Below are 13,398 nucleotides of genomic sequence, written 5' to 3' on the forward strand. Positions count from 1 at the left end.
AGCTGAAAAAAGAACTGGACTGTTTTGAAATCCCTAGGGTAATCTTGTCCAGCAGTATTGAAAGCCGTCAGGGGCAGTCATCGCAGTCTTTTGCCAGTCAGATTCTTTAAGTGGGTGAGACCAAACAACATTAACCAAATCAATACAAGATTTAAATTTTTCTCTTTTTATGCCTGAAAGAAGAGCAGTGGGACTTTGCTGCTGAGCAGTGTTCGGCACTGAAACTTTATTAAGGGATGTGTAATCGACCACTAATCTCCATCTGCCATCAGGTTTAGGGACACCAAACAATGGTGAATTAGTTCTAGAGGGCATTTTTATCAGGACACCTTGTTCCTCTAAATCCCTAATAGTATTGAGTAGATCTAATTTCCCTTTATGATCCTGAATAGGCCACTCTTTCCTGGGCTTGTGCCAGCCTGCATCAAGAGAGTGAGGTTCTATATCTACCTTGCCACATTGATTCAGATGACGCTGCAGAGTCATAGAGTTATACAGCACCGCCCCTCGTGTCTGTGCCGGCCATCAAGCACCTATCTATTCTAATCCCATTTTCCTGCACTTGGCCAGTAGCCTTGTATGCTATGGCATTTCAAGTGCTCATCTAAATACTTCTTAAATGTTCTGAGGGTTCCTGCCTCCACCATCCCTTCAGGTAGTGTGTTCCTGCTTCAGGTAGATCAGGGTAGTACTTGTTTAGAAGCTGTTCCAAGAGACCCTTAACCCCCCGCTCTAGGCAGATGCAGTCTAGTTGTACCTGAATATATATCGGTCGATCATCCTGGTCCGTGGATGCCTCCACAGGCCTGGACGTGATCTTAAGGAAGTGTTTAATATCAGGCTGTCCTATAATAAGAGGGCAAACTAAATCAGGTACCAATCCCACCTCTAGGGTGACCGTAATGCCGTAGATAGTAACAGGAATTTCATAAAAGTCAATCAGCTGTATCTTACACTGTGTAAATCCCCCTAATGATAACTGAAAAAGCGGGCTTCCCAAATTTGACCATTGAGGCTTTATAATTACAGGGTCCATGACTGAGTGATCAGCTCCTGTATCAAAGAGTGCCTGTACCTGTTCAGCAGTGGGAAGTGTTACCAGAGCATAGGGGAATCCAAAAGATGCTGGCTGGGTGCCAGCCCTGCACAGTGAGAGTCATATTCTTCTGAGTCCTGACTATCAGTCCTGTCTTGATTTCGGATGATTTTAACTGATGTCCGCCCCTCTCGCTTAGGTGTGTCACCCTTCCTGATCCCTTAGGTGGTCGATCAGAAGGCTTACAGTCGTGACTATCACCCCCTTGGGGTGGATGCCAATCCTGTCGGGAGTCTTTCTGATCTCTGCCCATGTCAGCCCTGGATCCTCCCATTACCCTGTGATAGGCATGGCCAGTGTAAAATACATCCCCATAGGGATCCCAGCTGACGCTGCTATCTCGACGAGGTGTGGTGCTAGACCGTTCCCACCGTTCCGGGGAGGTATACCGCTCGCTTTCCTAGTGAGATGGCAGTGCAGACCGACCAGAGCGTTCAGCCGGGGCCCCAAAGGAATGAGTCGGCGGGTGACTGGAATGAGAATGAGCCTGGGTCCTATTCTGTCCCTGTCTGTGTGAAGCAGAGACATTGTCTGTATCATTTTTAACCTTAGGATCCAGGAGGACCACGGGCTTAGTGTGGGGCAGACCTAGCAAGGCATGGTTCGAGTGGATAATGCGTTCAACATTATCCCACCTCTTCTGGTCATCAGGGTAAGCAGATAATGCACTTTCACAGGCTAGTGTAAGCGCAGAATTCTGATACTGGTTAGCCAGACAACCGTGAACAATTTCTCAGTTTCCATGCGTCAGGTGCCCGCCTAATCAATAGGCGGCTACCAAACCATTTGACCTGACTATTTTGAAGGATTTCTTTGATTGAACCCATAACATGCCCACCCTGACTTGCTGTCAGAAGGTGGGCATAAATTTGAATCCAGTTGTTGCACCTATTGATGGAGGGGACTAGATCAGAGTGTAACATCATGAAAAGAAGCTGCCGTAAATGTGCAGCACTCCAGCCTTGACAGTAGGTGTCAAGTCTATCAAGGCTGTTTAAAGTCTACCTTATTTTATCTTAGCTGCTTAGTCCGGGCTTGCCACACATAGCATAAATAGAGTTAAGATTCACATTGCCTAGGGATGTAATTTGAGACTGCACAGGTTGTCCCACAGACAGAGGAAAGCCTGCAGCACCATAGCTGTCTAAAATCCTCTTGCAAATTCTGATCACGAACCTCATTGTGAGGGAGCCATCTGATATGAATCCCCTGACCATCACACACGTAGGGAGACCCAGGACCAACAATTCTACCATGGAAACCTCCACCCTGCCGTGCACCAGTCATTAGGCCACCCAATTGTGTAGACGTGCACTTTATCATTAAAGAATGTGGGGTATTAGTCTGATTATCCCACTGGATACGTGCTATCCCTTCCTCCTGGGGGTCAGCTACTATAGTACCAGGAGCTCTAACTGAACCATCGGCATCAAAATGATTTATCTCAAAGACAACTACCTGATCTGCCTGATGCAGTGGAATGAGATTCTGTAATCTACTAAAACATGTTGATGGATCACCCAAGGGGAAAATTAAACCAATCTGTTCAACATTAGCCATTATGTCTGAATGGAACCTGAACTCAGAGCTAGAATGTGTCAGGACCTAACCACAGCTAGGATTTAAAGTCAACTTGAAAGGAAATTTCTAAATCTCAAAAGTAGAATGAGGGAATTCTGATTTCAGATCCACAAACTGTGATCAAGAGTTTGCTGTCTCTCAATACTTAAATTGGGTCTTATTACCACTGTCAGTAAAACACTCCTTCTGTACTTACAAATCTAAAATAAACATTAAAGACAAATTGATAAGTACAGAAATCTGTTAACAACAAGACACATTTTGGGCACCAATTGAAGTGATTTATGACTTTAACCCCTTATAGCGACTAAACCAAATCAAGAGTACATCTCCGTGATTCTCCCTTAATTAAGATCAAACCAGCCACCTCTTATAGACACTTATTTTGGGTCCAAAGAATTGAACTAGTTGTCCCTCAAAGAAAGAAAACTCACAGAGAATATTACCATCTTTTGGATAGCCTATTTTTAAATAATTATGGCTAAGTCATAAATAGCCCAGATATTATAAGGGTCTGGGAAACTCTCTTCAATACGTATCTCTCCACTTAAAGAGACACAGGGAGGAGTTTTTTGTAGTTGTATACAGAATGCTACAGGAGATGATTTATTAACTTTTATATATTTATTAAAGAATTTAACATGCAATTAACTTTTAAGTGGATAAGTATACTTACAATATCAAAGATTACCAAAAGATGTAAAACATAATCTTATTTCTAAAATAGAATCCAAAATTTCAACCTTGACAATGTTGCAGCTAAATATCTTAGAATATCCATCAAAATTCAAAGTCAACTGTTACCTTAAATGCCCCGAGTAAGCCTCCTGCCTAACAAGACAAAATAGTCTCGGTTAAGAACAGAATTCTCTTGTCATGCAGTCAGCCGTTCTTACCATAGGATGAGTAGTTTTGATGAGGATTTTTAATACTACTGATTTCTTGATTCAAAACTTTCATGTTTATACTGTTTCTAATCTATTAACTCATCTTTGGAATGTAGGTGTTACCTTTCTTTGTGTGTTTTTCCCACTTTCGTTATCCATATACGGAGATATCATTACTTACTCTCAATTATGGTAATATCATTCGCTACTTATTTCCAATTAATTATCTGCTGAGAATTCCCTTCTCATGAAGCTGTGAACTTTTATCTGATCAAAATGTTTGTAGTGTTTTATAGTAATATTAAGACTTAACTTTATAAATGTGTTTTATACTTCAAAGATTTTTAATTAAATTTGTGCAGTCACTTTTTCTTCCGTTTTGGGTTAAATTGCATTTACGTGGCATCTGTTTTTTGTAGCTAACATTCCACTCTGTGATTGATCATCTGTTATGGTTCTTTGATGGTACCTCGTACCATCTCTTTAAGTTAGTCTGTCAACATCATTAATATCATCAACTAATTAGGATTATAGTTATCAGTAGGGAACATGGATAGCATCTTTCATTTACCTTAAAAGGCATTTCTGCTACACATTCCAATTTAACAAGGATCTTTTTAACTTTACCCTTAAAGGGAATTTCAATGAACCTTGAAAACTGACCATTTATTTAATTCTAAAAGGTATAAAGTATTAATTATATCTAACTTCTACTTATTACGCCTATTAAACCTATATTTCATCACAAAGTAATGGCAGTCAACCGTGAATAACAAAGGAAGTTAAGGATTGTATAAGATTAAAAGAAAAGGCCTATAAAGTTGCCAGAAATAGTAGCAATGCAAGGATTGGGAGGATTTTAGAATACAGCAAAGGAGGACCAAGAAATCGATAAAGAAAGGAAGAATAGAATGTGAATGTAAGCTCGCAAAAAACATTAATACGGATTATAAAAGCTTCTATAGGTACGTAAAAAGAAAACGTTTGGCTAAGACAAATGTGGGTCCATTACAGGCAGAGTGAGGAGAATTTATAATAGTGTCATGGTCCTGTGGTGTTTTTTGATTCAGAATATGCTGTTTGCCTTTAAGGCTTGCAAGGGATCAGTATTGCTTTAAGAACCAGCAAGCCTTAGGAGTTATAGGAAGGTGCATTTTCGTTGCCTTAGAAACAGTCATTTGGAGACTGCGATTCAAAGGGTGCTTTCTCGTTACCATAGAAACAGCCACTGGGAGTGAGTCTGATGCGATACGTTTGTTGCAATTCAGTTTTGAACTGGCTTATGAGTTGAAGACTGTTTGTCCTAATAGAACACACTGACACAGAGGACAACTGGTGTTAGCACCTGGAAAAAGAGCTCCCTACCATTTAAACTGAAGGAATAGGATTTTAGTCTGTTTAATTATAATCTCTCAAAATTCTAAAACATCAAGCCAAAACAGAGATCTCTAGTAATTTCAATTGAAGAAAGGGAAGTTAGACTGTGACAATCTTTTATCCCTCAAAAACTTTGAAGTCAGATCGATTCTATTGAAAGTGTTTGCAAGTCGTTAATCATTGAAATTCGCTGGAGAAGGAAAGCAACCTTCTGTGAGGACTTCGAGCAACATTGGACTGTAAATTTGCAAGGACTCTAATTTTTTCTGTTTTAAATGTTGTTATATCTTCATAGTGTTTAAGAATTTAGTTCTTCTAATTAAAGAGTTAATTTATTGATTTAAAGACAGCCTCATTACGGGGTTAATAGATGGTGCAATTTGGTTGGGTCTTTCTTTAATTTGGAAAGTTTTAAATGATATGTTAGGCAATCTGTGGAGTGACAGGATTGAATTATCAGTGCGTCTCTCAAACCACAATCAGAATCGTATATTTTGATTGGGGGCTTTCACTGGAGCGGTCGGTCATAACAGTTAGAACAGAGAAATGGCAGAGAAGCTAAATGATTACTTTGTGTCTGTCTTCACTGAGGAAGATGCAAGAAATCTCCCAGAGTTAGAGATCCAAGGAATTAGGAAGAATGAGGAATTGAAGGAAATTAGTATTAGTAAGAAGGTTGTATTGGAGACATTAATGGGGCTGAAGGTTGATAAGTCCCCAGGACCTGATATTCTACATCCCAGAGTTTTGAAATAGGTAGCTATGGAGATAATGGATGTATTGGTGATCATCTTCCAAAATTCTACAGATCCTAGAATGGTTCCTGCAGACTGGAAGGTAGCAAATGTCACCCTACTTAAGGGAGGGAGAGAGAAAACAGGGAATTACAGACCTGGTGGCCTTACATCAATCGTTGGGAAAAAGCTAGATTCTATTCTAATGATGTGATAAATGGACACTTGGATAATAATGATCTGATTGGGCATGGTCAACATGGATTTATGAATGAGAAATCATATTTGACGAACCTATTGGAGTTTTTTGATGATGTTACTAACAGAATTGACAAAGGGGAGTAGGTGGATGTGGTATACTTGGATTTTCAGAAGGCTTTTGATAAAGTCCCCGACAGGAGATTGGGTAGCAAAATTAAAGCACATGGGATAGGAGGTAATATGCTGGCATGGATTAAGGATTGGTTAACAGGCAAAAAGCAGAGAGTAAGAATAAACGAGTCATTCTCATGACTCGTGGGGCACCGCAGGACTCAGTGCTTGGGCCTCAGCTGTTCACAATATATATCAATGATTTGGATATGGGGACCAAATGTAATATTTCTAAGTTCGCGGATGACACAAAACTAGACAGGAATGTGTGTTGTGAGGAAGATGCAAAGTGGCGCCAAGGGGATTTGGACAGATTTAGTGAGTGGGAAAGAACATGGCAGATGGAATATAATGTGGAAAAATGTGAGGTTATCCACTTTGGTAGGAAGGATAGATATGCAGAGTATTTCTTAAATGGTAAGAGATTCGAAAGTGTAGACATACAAAGGGACCTGGGTGTCCTCTTCAATAAGTCACTGAAAGCTAACATACAAACATACGAATTAGGAGCAGAAGTAGGCCATTCGGCTCCTCGAGCCTACTCCGCCATTCAATAAGATCATGGCTCATCTGTTTTGTGTTTCGAATTCCACACTCCCATCTACCCCAATAACCCTTAATTCTCTTGCTTAACAAGAATCTATCTATCTATTTACATGCAGGTTCATCAAGCAATTAAGAAGGCTAATGGTATGTTAACCTTTATCGCAAGAGGATTTGAGCTCAGGAGTAGTGAAGACATGCTGCAATTGTATGGAACCTTGGTTAGACAGTACTGTGTGCAGTTTTGGTCCCCTTACCTTAGGAAGGATATTATTGCCATAGAGGGAGTGCAACAAAGGTCCACCAGACTTGTTCAGGGAATGGCAAACTATCCTATGAAGAGAGGTTGGGGAAACTGGGCCTGTATTCTGTAGAGTTTTGAAGAATGAGAGATTATCTCATTGAAACCTACAAAATACTTAAAGAGATAGATAGGGTAGATGCAGGTATGATGTTTCCCCTGGTTGGGGAGTCTAGAACCAGGGGACACAATTTCAAAATAAGGAGGAAGCCACTTAGGACAGAGATGAGGAGAAATTTCTTTACTCAGAAGGCTGTGGAAGCGCAATCATTATGTATGTTTAAACCAGCGACTGACAGATTTCTAAATACCAATAACATAATGGGATATGGTGACAGTTCAGGAAAAAGGCATTGAAGTGAATGATCAGCCATGATCGTATTGAATGATGGAGCAGGCTCGATGGGCTCAATGGCCTACTGCTGCTCCTATCTTCCTATGTTCTTAAGACTTATGAAACATTTTCATCGGATTATCCAAATCCCCAAAGAAAGTTTTAGATATTCGATTACCTTACGTATTGCCAATTTTACTTCCAACAATAGAACTTGTTTAGCCATTGCTTGGGTTATTGCACATGAAGGAAAAATTCCTGGAACCTTTTCCTGCAACTGTTCAACTCCTTAACTTCACTTGTTTTTTCCGTTACTTCTGGAGAAGCTACTACCTTGTTCCGGCCAAATCATTCCCCAGGAGTAGGTCAACTCCTTCTACTGGCAAACTATGGACAACTCCTACAGTTACCGTTCCAGACATTAGGTCACACTCGAGGTGCACTCAAGACAAAGGTACGGGTATATACTGCCCACCAATACCATTCACTAAAACCTTTGCATTTAGTGTGCTCTCTTGTGGAAATATTATTCCTTTCCCCAGCAAAAGAGTTTGGATGGCTCCTGTATCCCTAAGTATAACTATAAGTTTGCCTGCCTCACTTGGGGGATAAGAGTTACTTTTCCTTTCGACAAGAATTCCCTGTATCTCTCAGGTATCTTATTCACAACCCTGCACTCACAGTGGTTTTCATATTTAGCCTGAGAGCTGCAGTCAGAGCTGCAGCCGAATCTGCAATACTCTCCATCAGGGCCCCTTTCTCTCCATTGGCTTTGTGTACCCCAATAAATCTCATGGCTTTACTACGCAACTTCCAGCATTCTGCACGAAGGTGTCCCACCTTGTGATAATGATAACACTTAGGCTTTCAGTTCTCACTTCCACCCTCAGCATCTTCCTTTCTAGCCTGAGGAGGAGATCCTGGGTCACTGACCCGAAACGTTAACTCTGCTTCTCTTTCCACAGATGCTGCCAGACCTGCTGAGTGATTCCAGCATTTCTTGTTTTTGTTCCTGGGTCATTTGTTTATTTTCCCCTCAGTCACAAGACTGTTTGATGGTCTAACCTAGGTTTGACCTCCCAGAATCTGGAATCAACCAGCCTCAAATCAGGGAATGTCTCAAAGCACAAACACAAGCTGTACAGAACCCAGTTTACACATGAATAATAACTATAGTGAATTACTAAGTGCGGGAAGACTGAGATTAAGGATGACGGATATGTACTGAAATTGACAGGAAGTGACTGGTGGTGTCCTCAGGAACCTGTACTGGATCTGAAGTTTTTCACTACAGCTATAAGTTATTTGAATGAAGGAATACAGAGCCGTACATCTAAGTTTGCTGATGACACAAAGTTTGGTGACACAGTAAATAGTGAAGATGGAGTAGAAAGTTGCAAACAGACTTGGACAGATTTAGTGGACTGGATTTTAAGGAGCCCTTGACATCGGGATCCATGGTGGAGGTGGGGTGGTGGGGGTGGGGGGGTGCCTGAAGATGGCCCCCCCACCACTCGGCGGTGGGACCGCAATTTAACGAGATAAATAAATTAAAATAATTGTTTTAATGAATGTCACATCTCCTCCTGATGTCCCACCATGATCTTCAGCTCAGTGGCCGGCACTGCCATGCCTTCGAATCCCCGTCCGGGAAAACAAGGTGGAACACTGTGGGGGGTGATGTAAGTTTATCAGTGCAGGGGCGAGTGGGGTCGCATTAGTGTCATGGGTGTAGGGGATGGTGGAAAAGGTTGAAGTTGAAAGTTTGTGTCGTGCGTTGGGGGGGGGAGGTCAGACAGTAAAGGTAAGTGTTTTGACGGGGGAAAGGGCACATAATTAATTTAATTTTTTTCGGGGTGTGGGAGAGGGGAAAAAGAGATGTTTTTGCTTATTTCAATTCCATTTCCCTTTACATATTTAAAATTCCCGGTCGGGCTGACAGACCTTTGAAAATGGCGCCAGTGCCTGCGCACAGACAGCTGATGGCATTGCCGGGGACAGACAGCTCGCCCCCTCCACATGATCAGGGGGTGCGGCCCGCCCTGCTATTTAAATGATCCGCTGCGCTTGGAAACGTGGCGGCTCTTTGCAGGGCAAAACATTTTTTTGGCCCAACAACGATTTTGGCGGCAGACATATAGGGCTGGATTTTACCCTCGGCGGATGGGAATTCGCCACTGACGCAAATGTCGGTGGGGAACCCGCTTCCGCCTAGCCTGATGATCTGTCCCGTATTTTACGGGTCCCCGGGCTTTAATTGTCCCGAGGCGGGACTTCCACCCTCTTGAGGGAGGAAGTCCCGCCTCAGTGAGCTTCCGGCCAATCAGCGGGCTGGCAGCTCTTAGGCCCAGCAGTGCCACCGGGAGCGGTGGCCACTGCTCATACTGCAGCCCAGCTGACGCCATGGATTGAGGAGGGAAGGTCAGTAGGGGCATGCCTCACCAAGGGGATCGCTCTTTCCCTAGTGAGGCTGGAGTGCTCGTTTTGGGGGGAGGGGAGTGTTTTGGGTCCCGGGGGTGGGTTGGGAGGCAGGGGCGGCCCTCAATCGGACACACTGTGCCCGACTACCGTGCCACCAGCCCACCCACCCCCCGCCCGGGGTGTGAAAAGGCTGGCAGCTTTTGCTGGGCGGCCTTTCACGCCCACTTGCCATGGGTAAAATACCTGTGGAGGCGGGCGAGGGCCCTTAAGTGGTCGTTAAGTGGCCACTTAAGGGCCTTGATTGGCCTCGGGCGGGCGGGCCTTTTCCACCCCCACCTGACCGCCATAAAGTTGACCAGCGGCGGGAGCGGGACGGGTAGGCCTCCTGGAGCCTCCCGCTCAATATTACGCCATCCCCACACCATGATCCGACCCGCTGGGGCGGGGGTAAAATTCGGCCCATAAAATTCGGCCGGACAAAACTGTGGTAGATGGAGTTTAGTGTGTCCTATTTCTCATCGACATGCTGCTCCTTGGTGACAGTACCTGAAAAAAATAAATGCTGACAACACCCAACTTATCTCATCATCACCTCTCTTGATCCCTTTGATTTGTCACCCTGCTTGTCTGACATCATATTCTGGATGAGATGAAATTTCCTGCAACTAAATATTGGGAAGACCGAAGCCACTGTCTTCTGTTCCTGTCACGGTCTCCCTTTCTCTCTCTGGTTACTGTCTGAGGCTGAACCAGACCATTCACAACCATGGCATCCTACTTGACCCCAAGATGAGCTCTGACCATATATCCATTCCATCACCAAGATTGTATACTTGCACCTCTGTAACATAACCTGACTCCACCCTGCTTCTACTCATCCTTGCTTTTCTTTCTTCTAGACTTGACTATTCCACTGCTCTCCTGGCTGGCCTCCCATTTTTCATCATCCATAAACTTGAATGCATGGAAAACTCTGATTCCCCATATCCTAACTTGCACCAGGTCACTTTCACCCATCGCTCCTGTGCTCACTGACCACAGTAAGGCATTGCTGGACTGTGAGACAATGTTTAAAATTTTCATCCTTGTTTTCAAATCCCTCCATGGCTTCACCCCTCCCGATCTCTGTAACCTCCTCCAGCCCTACAACCCTCCAAGATCACTGCGTTAATCCAATTCTGCACTCTAGCACAACCAAGATTTTAAACACTGTACAGCTTATGGCCGTACCTTCTGATGGCAGGGCCCTAACCTATGCCTCTCCGCATCTCTAAGTCTCTCATTTAAGGTGCTCCCCAAAGCCTATCTCTTTGTCCAATGTTTACATCACCTGTCCGAATTTCTCTTTATATGGCTCAGTGTCAAATTTTGCTTGATAACACTCCTGTGAAGCACCTTGGGATGTTTCATGACTGTGTTATATAAATGGAAGTTTTGTTGTTGATGTGTAAGTTCATCAAGTTAGGACCTGAAAATGATAGATCACAGTACTTTTTAAATGTTGAGAAGCTAGGAACTCTGGATAATCTGAGAGATTTGGAGAATAAAATCCAGAAATTTCGAAAAATTTAGTGGACAGGTACAAAAAATTAAAAAGACCAAAAGAATGTTGGCCTTTATCTCAAGAGGACTGGAATACATATAGAGTCACAGAGCACTGAAACAGGCCCTTCGGCCCACCAAGTCTGTACTGACCAACAACCATCCATTTATATTAATCCTCCATTAATCCTTTATTCACTACCACATCCCCACCTTCCCTCAATTCTCCTACCACCTACCTAGACTAGGGGCAATTTACCATGGCCAATTAACCTATCAACCTGTAAGTCTTTGGCTGTGGGAGGAAACTGGAGCACCCGGCAGAAACCCACGCAGTCACAGGGAGAACTTGCAAACTCCGCACAGGTAGTACCCAGAACTGAACCAAGGTCACTGGAGCTGTGAGGCTGCAGTGCTAGCCACTGCACCACTGTGCCACCCATATGTGGTCCTTCAAGCCTGCTCGGCCAGAGTGAGCCGATTAGGAACCAGAAAGGAGATTAACATATGGAGACAGAGGGCAAAGCTGAGGAAATAAATGAATACTTTGCATCTGTCTTTACCAAGGAAGAAGATGCAACCCAGGCAATGTTGAAAGAGGAGGTAGGTCAGACACAAGAGGGGTTTAAAATTGCTAAAGAGGATGTATCAGATATGCTGTCTGTACTTAAAGTGGATAAAAAAACCAGGACCAGATGAGATGCATCCAAGGAAACTGAGGGAAGTGAGGGTAGAAATCGCAGAGGCACTGGCCATAATTTTTCAGTCTTCCTCAGACTCGAGGGGGGCGGTGGTGCCAGAGGACTGGAGAATTGCAAACATTACACCCTTTGTTCAAAAACGGGTGTAAAGATAAGCCCAGCAACCACAGGCCAGTCAGTTTAACTTCGGTGGTGGGAAAACTTCTAGAAAAAAATAATTCGGGAGAAAATCAATAGTCACATGGGCAAATGTGAGTTAATTAAGAACATAAGAACTAGGAACAGGAGTAGGCAATTCAGCCCCTTGAGCCTTCTCCGCCATTCAATACGATCATGGCTGATCTCATCTCAGCCTCAACTCCACTTTCCTGCCCGTTCTCCATAACCCTTTAACCCATTACTAATTAAAAATCTGTCCATCTCTTTAAATTTAATCAATATCCTGGCATCCACCGCACTCTGAGGTAGTGAATTCCACAGACTCACGACCCTTTGAGAGAAGTAATTTCTCCTCATCTCTGTTTTAAATCTGCTACCCCTTATCCTAAAACTATGACCTCTCATTCTAGGTTGCCCCACCAGAAGAAACATCCTTTCTATGTCTACTTTGTCAATCCCTTTAATCATCTTATATACCTCAATTAGATCTCTCATTCTTATAAACTCTAGACAGTAAAGACCTAAACTGCTCAATATCTCTTCATAAAAAAAACCCCTCATCTCTGGAATCAATCTAGTGAACCTCCTCTGAACTGCTTCCAATGCAACTACATCCCTCCTCAAGTAAGGGGACCAAAACTGCAATACTCCAGGTACGGCCTCACTAATGCCTTGTACAGTTTCAGCAACACTTTCCTACTTTTATACTCTATTCCTTTAGCAATAAATGCCAACATTCCATTTGCCTTCCTTATTACCTGCTGTACCTGCATACTAGTTTTCTGTGATTCATGCACGAGGACACCCAGATCCCTCTGCACCGAAGCACTCTGAAGTTTCTCTCCATTCAGAGAATAATTTGCCTTTTTATTCTTCTGACCAAAATGGATAACCTCACACTTATCCACATGAAACTACATCTGCCAAATTTTGGCCCATTCTCCTAACCTATCCATATCCATTTGTAAATTTCTTATTTCTTTATTGCAACTTACTATCCCACCTATTTTAGTGTCATCTGCAAATTTGGCTACAGTATCTTCTATTCCTGTATCCAAGTCATTCATATAGATTGTAAATAGTTGGGACCCGAGGACCGAACCCTGTGGTACCCCACTAGTTACATCTTGTCAACCAGAAAATGACCCATTTATCCCAACTCTCTGTTTTCTGTTGGTTAGCCAATCCTGTATCCAAGCTAATAAATTGCCCCTAACCCCATGTGATCTTACCTTGTGTATTAACCTTTTGTGTGGCACCTTATCAAATGCCTTCTGGAAGTCCAGATATACTACATCTACAGGATCCCCATTATCCACTTTACTTGTTACATCATCGAAGAACTCTAGC

This window comes from Heterodontus francisci, chromosome 10 (genome assembly GCF_036365525.1).
Source record: "Heterodontus francisci isolate sHetFra1 chromosome 10, sHetFra1.hap1, whole genome shotgun sequence".
NCBI lineage: Eukaryota > Metazoa > Chordata > Chondrichthyes > Heterodontiformes > Heterodontidae > Heterodontus > Heterodontus francisci.